Source organism: Electrophorus electricus, chromosome 2 (assembly GCF_013358815.1).
Source record: "Electrophorus electricus isolate fEleEle1 chromosome 2, fEleEle1.pri, whole genome shotgun sequence".
Taxonomy (NCBI): domain Eukaryota; kingdom Metazoa; phylum Chordata; class Actinopteri; order Gymnotiformes; family Gymnotidae; genus Electrophorus; species Electrophorus electricus.
The window spans coordinates 32,771,078-32,782,240 of NC_049536.1; the positions used below are offsets into that span (position 1 = coordinate 32,771,078).

At 44.2% G+C, this 11,163-nt stretch overlaps 1 protein-coding gene across 2 annotated transcripts in view; it reads right to left on the reverse strand.

Annotated features, from left to right (window-relative positions):
* Positions 1 to 10,615, reverse strand: part of xirp2b (xin actin binding repeat containing 2b) — a 28,654-nt gene extending 18,039 nt beyond the window's left edge. Inside the window, exon 1 of one of the 2 annotated variants that reach the window (XM_027014787.2) lies at positions 10,512 to 10,615. The gene's annotated coding sequence lies outside the window, so the exon portion shown is untranslated. Of the gene's footprint in view, positions 1 to 1,507; positions 1,637 to 10,511 lie in introns of those variants that run through there. The other variant, XM_027014786.2, reaches the window with a different exon arrangement.
* Positions 10,616 to 11,163: the final 548 nt, after the last annotated feature.

Consider the following 11,163-nt stretch of genomic DNA (forward strand, 5'->3'; position numbering starts at 1 on the left):
TCAAGGAGGATAAGTGTAGGACATTGCCTGCCCTGAAATAAACATAATTAATGCTGCTTCCAGGCCTCACATGCCTTCAGACAGTACTGTGTGACTTGGGCATGGAGCTTTTTCTTCAATCATTGATAAAGGATCTTGGTGCATGCTGGTGGTTTGGTTTGCATTGCACATCGGTGCTACTGGTGGGTCTAGAGACATAAGCATGTGACCTGAAAAGGTCTGATGAATTGAAATGTGTCAACCATTCTGGCCTATCTTGTGACAGGTCATGTTCGGTTGAGAACTCACATTACAGCAAAGTGAAGCAATCTAGGCGCCATGAGCCCGCAAAAAATAAATCAACCTTATTTTAAACTGGCGTGGCCAGAAGGGTTGGGTTTCCTGACAGGAACGTTAGGGAGAACCAGTCAAAGGTGAAAACTGAAAGTCTGCTTAATTGAACTCCAGCTCATTTCGCTTCCTTACAGACCTCTGACTAAGTACAGCCACACTAAGTGGAAAGCATTTTTAAACCATGAAGGAAGCAGCTGTGTTTACAGTAATACAGCTCCAAACATCGCTAGAAAAATAAATACATTTTTAAAGGAAAAAATCTATCTGATGCTGTAATGGTTTCCACACTGAGACAGGCTAATGTTCAAATGTTATGATACAGATTTTGTACAGTAGTCTGGTGAAAAAAAGCCAGTCGGTGCATTACTGCCAAAATAACAGCACTTAAAGGTCAAAATGACAATGACAAAATGAATAAAGTGATTCCCAAAGCATGGATGGGCATATATATTCTTAGCAATGATGTAACTGATGACTCTGGAATCATCTCAAAGCCCATTTACACTACATGACCTACAAATGCCTGTATTCACTTTCACCACACTACATAACTCAATACTCCAATAATAATCTTAATAAGTTAATAATCTTAAACATAAGCAGAAGAAACAGGATGAGCCAGATTCCCACATACACATTCATGTGAAGCCCTAAGAATACAAGACTTAAAAGGTTTTTCAATGCCGAATCCCTCTAGCATTTTAATTGAATCCAAGACCAGATGTATTCCGACCGTTCTCAAGGTCGTAAAGGGGGTTTCCATCTTGTTATGCAAAACAGAGTCTGATCGAAAAGCACGTTACATTGTGAAAAGATTCCCAGTAAAAAAAATATATATATCTTAACAAGTAAAATGCAAAATGAATGTGTAGTGGCTGATCTGAATCGGAATTTGTTCACCAGGTTTTAAAAGTGCATCCACAGCTCTTTCGTGCCATTTGTCAGCCTACACTTTCCTACTCTCCTTGAGTACCAAGAATCAGAGGAATGCATGAGCTCTCTGACCTTTCCTGACCGAAGGAGGAGGCACTTGTATTACCAAACATCCCTCTTACGTGACTTCTACACGGAACACCTTCAGCAAAGTACTACTTGTTCTTGCTACCCTGAAAATAAAATTCCCTATTACACCATTTAAGGCCAAAACGCACATGGATCTTTCGGCCCCACTCACCGACGGCGCGTGATTGGTCAGAGAAGGACCTGTGGTAGAACTCCACAAATCGGGCGGTTAGTGCTGGTCCTGTCCTGCAGGTCGCCTGGCGGTCCTCCCGTGGTGGTGGAGACCAGCTCCTCCTGTGGCTTCGCTACGTCACCTCTGTCTGCTGGGCACTGAGGGACGGTGGGCTTTATTTCCAAAGCCTCCTCTCCCCTGCCCTCCCAGTGGCACGTAGCAGCACCAGGTCTTTTTTTAGAGGCCTTCATGCCTTCCTTGTTGAATCCCAGAAATCCGCTTCCCCAGACTTCCTGAGGCTTTTCGGGGGACCCTCCCTTTCTCTAATAAATCACTGTCCTGTATTTCATCATTAGAGATGATATCACGCTAGGGGCTATGTGGGGGAATCAGACAAATTATGGGTCAGTCTTACTGAAGACCCTGACTCTGGTTTCAGTAGGGGTCAGCTTTACTGAGTTTTCTGCACTATAAAAAAGCCAAAACTCTGAATCATGAAGCTTCAGGGCAGTTTTCTGATCATGTCATTGCTACTAGAGATACAGTCGAAGCAGCAAGTTGCCGATTAGTGATTCACCAGCACCGGTACTTATTTTTTCAGTCTCTTCATGTTCTACTAAATTATAGCCTACTATAAATTGCGATTCAAAGGAATTGGCATGCATGTTTATCTCTTTGCTCATGCCTTTAACACAGCAGAGAGGCCGGCATCATCTAAAGAGTTCTCTTATGTCTGCTGTCAGCAGTGACTCTCTGGTGTAACACCAAAACTCCCATAAAGCCAGGCAGCTCCAAACATGGCTCAAAGGTTAACCAGCCGGAATGCAGGGCATGGGGTGGCAGCCTGCCACCGGCCTGAGGGATGCCGAGCTTTTTGGCCTTTAGGCTGGGTCGCTGCGGCAACAGAGGGCCCAAGGCGGTTCACACGGTGCAGCTGAGAGAGCAACGGTTCTCCGATCAGCTTCAGCCGGAGGCCGGGACGCCCAGACTATCAGCCTCTGAAAGAGGGGCTTCAGTAATGAAGCAGGATCCAGCAGTCTGACACACTGGTAGATGGCACCGCCTCCTTACTCTTCTAGGCTCCTCCACAGCCAGTCACTTGTGCTGAGAAGAAGAAAAAAAAAGCCAGCCATGTCCCCACTCCACATCAACAGCAATACAAGGCATGCCTCAGAGCAAGATTCAAAACCGCCTGAATACCTTCTACCGCTACCACCTTAGGTACAATAGCAGGAGACAGGAACGGGGGAGACCGCAGCGAGAAAGGATGGCTGGAACACGGAACACTGCAGGCCGGGAACACGATAAAGCGAAGGAAAGGCGGAGGGACTGAGAAGGAGTGCATTAGACAGACACACGGTGCAGTCAGGAGGTAATTGGAATCTGACAGTGAATTATTTGTTGTTTTGGCTCTGCACTCCAAGAAATGAAACACTGACTTTGAGGGTAAAGTGCACAGTGTCAGCCTACATTTGAGGACATTTACATCTAGACTGGGGAACCATGTAGAAATCACACATCCTCATACATAGCCCTTTATGTAATTGGACAAATGAGCAGGAAACAAATTGCTATGGATGGTAGGTTTTTTTTTCTGCTGTTAATGACTAAAGTGTGCCAGTCATGGAAATCACTCTCTGCCAGGTCTGTAATGTTGTTCCTGGTGCCTTTCGTCTTGACTTTACTAGCTGAAGGATTGCTCAGTAGGGTTCAGAGCAGGGGACTGTCTTGGCAAGTCGAATAACATTGCACAGTTAGTCCTACAGTAATGGTTTTATTTTGAACCCTGCGTGCTGGAGTGCAGAGCTAAACCACTCTGTCACTCCCCAGTTACTAACTGAACCTTGCCGCGTAAGTTGATACAAAAGCTTTCAAATAGTAACGGTTAATCCCAGACATGCATATTCACGACAGCTCATGTCGTAACAATATCATCATTCAACGTGTCATAACCACCAGCCATTTAAAACGTACGCCGTATTTATAGGTCCCCAGACATTGTTTATGCAACAGGGCGCAATGCTTAACATACTCTGCTCCATCACCTCTTTTTGGGTGCATTTTTCTCTCTGCTTGTCACTGGCCTTTCATGGCTGAACAGTGAAGCGAAGGCATGGGGGAGGATCGGGAACTTGCCACCAGGCAGGCCTGTCAACTTCCTCTCCTTCCCTGTCTCCAAACAGCTGTCTCTCTTTAGCCCACTTACTGCGTTCTCCCCAACCGGACCCCCCGCCAGGTTCTCTTATTCCACTCCATATTTCCTTCACGGGGGCCTAGCAGCCAGGTCTGCCACGCCCACCCCCCGCCATTACGTAACGGCTGCAGACGTGCCAACTTTATCATGAAGGTGAAGAAGAGAGGGAGCTTTGCAGGAACACAACCGCCGCTCACAGAGAACGCCAAACTACTTCTTCATTTAAGCACCATAGTTTGCTTTATGAGTGCTTCATGTTTCTTTGATCCCTAACAGGGTTATTTCTTACACACACACACACACACACACACACACACACACATGCACAAACCATACAGACTGTTCAGACTGTGTCCTCTTCTGTAGGTCAAGGTTGCCAGAACTTTTACAGCAGATGAATCAGTAGTCTGTACCTTACGCTGCACTCTGTCACTTTGACATTATACAGCTCATAATTCACGCTCCCAGAGCTCTGGAGCTGCTGTGAGCCACATACATATTTGTGTTTAGTATTTCTCACCGGGAGCACAGGGCAACTGCTGCTGACAAACGCGCCAAGGTTTCACCTGCGTAATCTCACATCTTATTTTCAGAGGCCTGTGATTTGTCAACTGTCATCATAAATCCTCTAAAGGTGAATGGAACTAAACAGACAGGTGGGACAGACAGCTGGGGACATCCCCCTTCTGGAGTTCACCTGCCCTGGCTCCACCCTGCTGTGACTTTGGCTCTGCCCCCTGCATCTGGGTCTTTATTTATTTTTATTTGTATTTATTTATTTCCTACCTTTATAGCTCCTTTATAGGTCCTGCTCCTCCTGGGTTCCTTCTCTCCATGCTGAGTGTTTTCTGCATTTCTGCTGTTAGTCTGTTTCTGGGTGTGCTGAGAGTGGATGTAGCCACATTAGCCTTGACAGCCAGGGCTTTAAACCCCTGCTTCTGCCTTTGATTACTGCAATTGCTCAAATAAAATTACGACACATTGACGTCCTACCACCCCTGGTGCCTGCGTGTTACAGTGATAAGTACCAGGATCAGCTCGGCGTAAGCTGCCATCGAGGGGGACAGTGACTAAACTGATGGAAATCACTCGTATCTGTGTGTTACTTGTGAGTGATTTAGTCTTGCATAAGTCTGACACAGTGTTCGCATGCTTCTCAATCAGCCGTTGCATGTGCTCGCAAAATGACAAGGAACGTCTAATCGACATCAGCTGCCAGTCATTGTCAAGAGTACCACACAACAGAAGCCTTTCACAATAAAAGAGTCACAGTTTCACGTTTTCAGATATTATACAGTAAATTCCCGTCTATTTTATTATGGAATACAGACATGAATGCTTTTCAAATGAGCTCCTTCATCGACCAAGTTAGATGGGAAACAAAAGCACATCAAAACACAAATAATAGTTTCCACTTCTGCTCGAGCAAAGTGCACAGGAAAGTAAGTTAAAATCTACGTAAACATTTTATACTGTCATTTCAAATCAAGGGGATGAAAGGAGGAGAGCAGATTAAAAAGACAGAAGAAAGTCGATGAGATGGCGTATCCTTGCTTTTGTAATCACTCTCTTATGCCTATGTAGCATAATTAGACTTGCACTAACAAAAACACATTTGTCAGCCTAATATACGCAAGTAAATATGAGTTGTTTTACACTGGAAACTAATAGCGTCCTGACATATTAAAATTCCCCACAAATGTTTTTTTTTTCTTTCCATTATTCTTGTAATGGCAAAGTTTATCACTGTAACACAATAAAGATTGCAGAACTGTACTGACTTACTGTACTGGCTTACTGAATTTCAGCGCTTAGAGCCAAGCATCAAGGATTTTCTACATCTTTTTATGAGTGGAAGAAGAAGGCCAAGTTTCTTCAGCTTCCAACTTCTTATCACACAAAAAAGCTACGTCTATATTAAAAGAAAAAAACTGAAAAAAGAAAATAACGAAAGACTCTTTGTTCAAGGCAGAATGGATTTTGTGCACTTTTCTGCCATTTTCAAAAAGCAATAAAAGGAGTATGAAGATGTTTGCCAGTGCACAAAGATCAGGTACAAACTATGCACCTTTAAAATAACCCAAACATTGATTGTTAGAGTGAAGGTTGTATCTTGTACTTGACAACCGCTGCAATGGTGTGTGCCTTAAAGGCTGTAGGGCAATAACACACAACACAATCCTGATCAATTTGACTGTTGGGCGTTGTCAGGCGTTGAGCTGCCTGGACGCACAGTACAGTGGCGGTATCCTTTACTCTTTAAAATGAGAGGGACAAGCATTGATGGATAGATTTGGGGTGAAGCGCAAGGTTAGTGTCTGAGGTCAGAGATTTGGATCCAGTTAGATTTTTGTTCTTGGTCCATCAATAGTCCAGTCACTCATGTGCAGTGCTAATAAGCTGTAAGGGGGCAGTTTGGACTAACGGATGTATTAGCCGTCCCCTTAGTGTTCCGGCTACCTTTGGCCTGGACTCACACTGTCTCTCTTCTCCAGAGGACTCGAGTGTCCTCCAATGTCCTTTCTCCTACCCAGAAAGGTGCATTGCGAGACCACATTTTAAAGGCGCAGCGACACTTGCCCGCCAGCTCGACTGCTGGATTCCTCAGATACAGCCGCTAATAAAGGAGAAGTCTGTCTCTGCCAACGGGGTTTCAGCTCACTGCGTTCTACAGAAAAGAAAAAAAAAAAAAAAACAGAGATTGGGAAAGTTCTACCGAATGAGATTCCATTAATTCTGGAGAAATGAATCGCTGTTTAAGGGCTGGTTTCATTCTCAGCCCTGGCATGCCTGCCTGAATCATTTAAAAGTGCATAAGGAAAAGAGCATCAAGTTGTGCTGGAGCACTAATGGGGAGACTGGAGAAGCTCTCTTGGAACATGGCAGGCGAAATCACTGCACACCCCATACTGTAGACACACGCTCGATTTGACTGCTGCACAGACACACTGAAAGCCTGTCAAAGAGTGCTGGACTCATTATGCTCTATTCTCCAGTCCTGGCATTGTGTCAACAACCTCCTCTCTCCTCAGCCTGCTAAAATCTCAATCACAAAGCTATTAGTGACAGTGATGTGCACCAATGCTTCTTCACCCATCAGTCATGGGGGAGAGCAAGGATATATGATAATAGAGCTAAGCCTATAGGCTTGACTGTGACTGTAGAGTTCATGACTGCTCAAGGTGTCTAACAATTTGGGATGAAGGGTACCCTAAAGGTGAAAAAGTACAAATCAAGGTTAAAATTAGCTGATAATGTTAGTTTATGATATGTAATAATTTTACAATTGGCTAACATAACATGTTACTGTGACAAAAATGTAGCCTAGCTACTCTTAGGCTTAATGTTATGATCAGATTGCTCAAAAAGTTCTTAACTTTCTCTGCATAAGCACTCTAGGGGCCATTCTTAAGGGCCATTCATTCATTGCAGAGCACTGGCCACTGTCGCTGCAGTGCACTCAGCAGACATACAGATTAGACACCGGGCTGTAAGTGAGATTTAACACAGGGTCCACACCGAGCCGCCTGTATAAGTGCAGGGGCTGCCGGGTGTTACCTGCAACCAAGCATGAACGCCCTGAATCACATCCAGACAGGAATGGGTCAGCATCCTTCTCTCCCATGCACTGCTCTGCCAAGAGGCCCACCTTTACTCTAACCTTGCCAAAAGGGCACAGTGACATCACTGGAGGCAGCCCAAAATATAATACCACATGCAGACAGGTCTGTTGAGCACGCAAGGAGCAGCCAAAAGGTGTGTGGTTACTTCTGAATGTGTATGCCCGCTGTGTGTGCATGCACGCACACAGTTTCCTATGAGAACCTTCTGGAACAGAAGGCGAAAAGGTACAATTCATCTTGAAACCTTTTCTACAATAAAATATTTAAGCTGATGCATGACATGAAATATTCAAACGCAGATGAAACAGAGGGATGCCATTACACTACTTTGCTTAGTGAGCAATGCACATGCATATTTATCAGAAGAATTCAGTGAAGAAATCTGTCACAATTCATTTTTAATCACAAATCTGTCACGCCAAAGAGGCCAGGCCATCCTGACACATTTTTGTGGAAGCTGTCTGGACATAGTAAAGGCTGGTTTCCCCTGATCGGTTGAAAAACCAGCGTACACAAGCACGCACAGTTGACAAAAAGAGAAGCCAGTCCCCTTATCTACAGCATATCTTCAGATGCACAAGATTAATGTCCACAAATGGGATGGCAATCTCCCACAATATCCCAGCAAAGGAGGAGAATCGCACCTGGGAAACCTTAATTCGACCATGTAATGGCACAACTGGGGAAAGTTCCGCATGTGGCATTTGCATCTGCAGGGTGTTACTAATTCTCCTACAATATAAGGACCAAAAGGTTGTAAATACTAGTAGACTCACACGAGGCTCTGAGATCATAGTAAATCAGACAGAGACAGAGCATAGACGTCACCTGTACATTATTTAGAAACACACTGGTGAGTTAGCAATAGCAAACAACCAGCAGACCACAATAAAAAATACAAAAAAACACAATGGTAAATGAACAGTACATTGCCATGAAGACAAACTGTTGAACAGCTCAATAACACAATCCAACATGTAGGTACTGAGGTGTCAGAGACACTACCATATAGAGAAGCACCAGTAAGACCTCTGAGGGGTTCTCCACATGTTGAAGAGTGCCATTTTTGTCTTCAAAAAAAGAGAATAGAACAAAAAGGTGAGGTTTCAGTTTGTTAAAAAGTACATAAAAAGCCTGAGGTGAAGTCTTAAGACATGAAGACAAACGTGTGCCAGAGGGACAGAAGGAGGAATGTGTGGAGCAAAGACAACCGCTCAACCACCCAAAATACCATGATAACTGAGTAAGGATTGAGGCTTGAGCACCTCATCAGCTGAAAGCATTTACCAAGAATACACCACCCCACCTGTGGAACAGGAGCCCTTATCCGACAGCACACGGCATAACTCAACGGGCAGTGCTTTGCTTCCTACCAGGGCAATGGATCCAAATCTACTGTAGAAGTGACTACTGAGTGATCTTGGCTGGTCACCTGACCTGAATGCTGATAAGCATGATTCACTAACTGAAGTTCAGACTGAGGGAAAAACTCCCGCCGAAAACAAGAACAGAAAAGTTCACCCATGCTTCACCAAACCCTGATGTGTATCGATGCAGACACCCTGAAATTATAGCTGACATTCTGCTCTGTAGATGCTGTTTATGTCCGATCCATAACAAGACTTGAGCACTCCGCTGTACATTCAGTGAATATGTTCACAAAAACCTCGCTAAAAGTCTCAGCTTGAAGAAGGAGCATTTATTACTGGTTATGTTTTGCCAATCTAAAATGATTAATATTAGGATAGAGAAGAACTAGAGAGAACGGAGGTCTTCTAAAAAGCATGCCTGCGGATCAGGAGGAGTTGTTCAAGCTTTCTGGAGAGGCTTGGTCTCCAGTTAAAATCTTCCCAATGATAGCAACCATTACTTTGCATTACAAGGCTCTTGCCTCTGATGAGAGTGAGCTGCTCCAGTGGTGAAGAGGAGCACACCTGCCTAGAATGGGGCGCTCCTATGGGGGGAAGCGATAGACTGCACAGCAACCCTCTAAAAGCCATGTAACTCATCCCAAACGGAGGGCGCGGGTGTGGGTTGGAGCATGAGCAAGCACCAGCTCTCATATTTTAATCCAAACGATCACTCTTTAAAATATGAGACTATTTATGGCCCCACATGCCAAAAACTAAGCCAGTCTTAAGACATAGTTTATCCCTTGATCATGTTTGAACAAATAACCCCCCTCCCCCCCAAACTTGTCTTAAAGGAGGACAACCAGAAAAAAAATTAGGTTAGCAGAAAAAACGACCCTGTGTGAGTCACACAAGCTTTAATGTACTGTAATGGCACAAAATTCTGCCTTTCATCTAAAAACATCAAACCAGTGCTACTTTTCCTGGGTGCAATCCTGCTGCTATGGCAACAGCAAGCCACAGCCACATCACTGAAAAAAACAAAAAAAAAAAACAACAACTTGGATCTCCTAAAAGCTTAGGTCTGCTTTTTTATCCTCAGGAAGCGAAAATGCTAAAAAGTCATTTTCTGCACACTTATCAGGCCTTTGGGCTGCAAAAACACCTCATTTTAGTCTGGAAAATCTCTTTGCAAACCAAATGCTCCCCTGGCAGTGCTTCCGCTAGGGATCCTGGGAGAACTTGTACAGGGAAGAGGAAAGCACTCCCATATAATCACCGGCACATGCAACTCTTGCTTGTCGTCACTTTGTTTGAAAAACCATGTCTGAGCGAATCTGCTATGACAAAAGGATGAACAGCACAAAATTCAAAATTCCGGTTTTCAGGAATAATCTCCCCCTGGATCAAATTATCGCCTTTCACTGACTCTTTTCTTCCTTCACTCCTCCCGTCTGTGCAAAATCCTTTCTGCCATTAAAAAACACTTTGCTGGGAAGTTCACTGTGTTTAGCTCCAACCAATCAGACTACAAGATGCTCTGTTATTGCTGTTCACAATCGTCATGGTAGATTTGCTCTGGGAAAGGGTCTGAGAATAACGCAGGGCTAGCAATAACTACCTTGGATATAAACTAGCCCTAAACTACCTTAGCTATAGACTAGCAATAACTACCTTAGCTATATACTAACCAAAAACAACCTTTGAAGAAACAAGTCATAAGCTACCTTAGCTATAAACTAGCCATAAACTACCTTAGCTATAGACTCGCAATAACTAACTTAGATATAAACTATCCATAGTCTACCTTTAACTATAAACCAGCCTTAAATTACCTTTCTTTTGCTGTCTCTCTGAAAGGGAATGCTAGTTTATGCCGGCTCTGATCTTCCTGTGCGTCCAGCAGGCTTGTGGAGTTGCCTGGCTTAAGGGAGGAGTTCATTTCTGTCTGGAGGTGATATATTTAGTGTGGGGTTATTGAGAGGGGCTTTCCAGCAGAGGCTGAAAATGGAACCAAGCTGTGGTCAAGGAACATGTGCCTGCAACAAACCAACACCTCCTGCCGCAGGGTAATAATGCCTCCCGTATAGCCTATAGACTCACCATATTCCAACATACTATACTTCACACAAACGCACAAACCACACACATACACACACACAAACACAATGCCAGCTCCGGATCTGGGAATCACCTACTGAACAAACACTCTGACAACCAGGTTTATACATACACAGACTCCAGATCCAAAAATAAACAAAAACAAATTTAGTACTTGGCTGATGAAAAAAAAAGGTATTAACGATCCTTTGACAAGTTTCTTCGACAAAAGACATGGCGTCTGGTTATTGGTCTGTGAGGTAAGAGGCTTGGCTGCAGCACTGGCCTGGAGCACCGGTTTGCCAGCGTAGATAAGGCTGATGAGAGGGAGTGAGATGGAGATGTCCACAGACAGAGGGGCACTGTAACACCCTGGGGGAATGTAGG